This window comes from Drosophila bipectinata, unplaced genomic scaffold, assembly GCF_030179905.1.
Source record: "Drosophila bipectinata strain 14024-0381.07 unplaced genomic scaffold, DbipHiC1v2 scaffold_143, whole genome shotgun sequence".
Lineage (NCBI taxonomy): Eukaryota > Metazoa > Arthropoda > Insecta > Diptera > Drosophilidae > Drosophila > Drosophila bipectinata.
In genome coordinates, this window is record NW_027222781.1 from 28,641 (window position 1) to 30,000 (window position 1,360).

Here is a 1,360-nt window from a genome sequence, read left to right on the forward strand (position 1 = left end):
CAGAAGACCGCCAGTATTAATATATAAGCATATGGTTATGAATACATATGCATATAACATATATGAAAATATATGAATATAAAAAAATATATATGGATATGAAAATATTTATATGTATATGAAATATATGGTAGGTGATGGTGATAGCCTACCATATAATATATAATATAATAATTTAATTATATTATATTAAATATGGAAATATTAAAAATATATTAAAAATATTAAAAATATTTTCATATGGATATGCAATCGTATGGATATCCAAATATGTGTGGGAAAGTCATACTTCCCATACAATAAATGACCGGATTGACGAAACCGTGTTCAAAAAGGTATATAGGGTAGGTGGTGTTCAGCCTGCCAATATAATATTAAAATAATATTATATTAAACAGAAGACCGCCAGTATTAATATATGAGCATATGGTTATGAATACATATGCATATAACATATATGAAAATATATGAATATAAAAAAATATATATGGATATGAAAATATTTATATGTATATGAAATATATGGTAGGTGATGGGGATAGCCTACCATATAATATATAATATAATAATATTTATTATATTATAATAAATATGGAAATATTAAATTATTTTCATATGGATATGGATATGGATATGGATATGGATATACATATTCATATGGATATACTAAAATATACTGAAATATACCGATGAGTATATTTAGGTGAGGGTAAAAAGGCAAATAAATACCCAGCTTGACGAAAGTGTGTTCAAAAAGGTATATAGGGTAGGTGGTGTCGTCCTACCAATATAGTATATTATTTATATTATATGAATATACTAAAATACCGATGAGTATTTTTAGGTGAGGGAAAGAAGGCAAATAAATACCCAGCTTGACGAAAGTGTGGTCAAAAAGGTATATATGGTAGGTGGTGTAAGCCTATCTATATAATATAACATACTATATTATATATTATATATACACTATATTGTATACTTAGATAATATCGTTGAAGCGTCTACGTCTTATTATAAATTATAATTTGACAAGTTTCCAATTATTATCGTTAATTTCTGGTTCTAGGCAAATAAAAATTTCTTTTTATTATATCCTAGTAAGTATATGGAATTAAATTTAATTTCATATACGTATATGATAATAGTAGTAATATTATTATTATTATTATTGTATAAATAAATATGAATAAACTATATATATGAAAATATATAAATATATGAAAATTAAAAAGTGCTTAGTTTTATATCATATAAAACTAGACTTTTATATACAAAGAAAATAAATTTTAAATTTATTATCAAAATACATATGCGATAATTTTATTATAAAATTAAGCAAATATATATATGTGAATATATA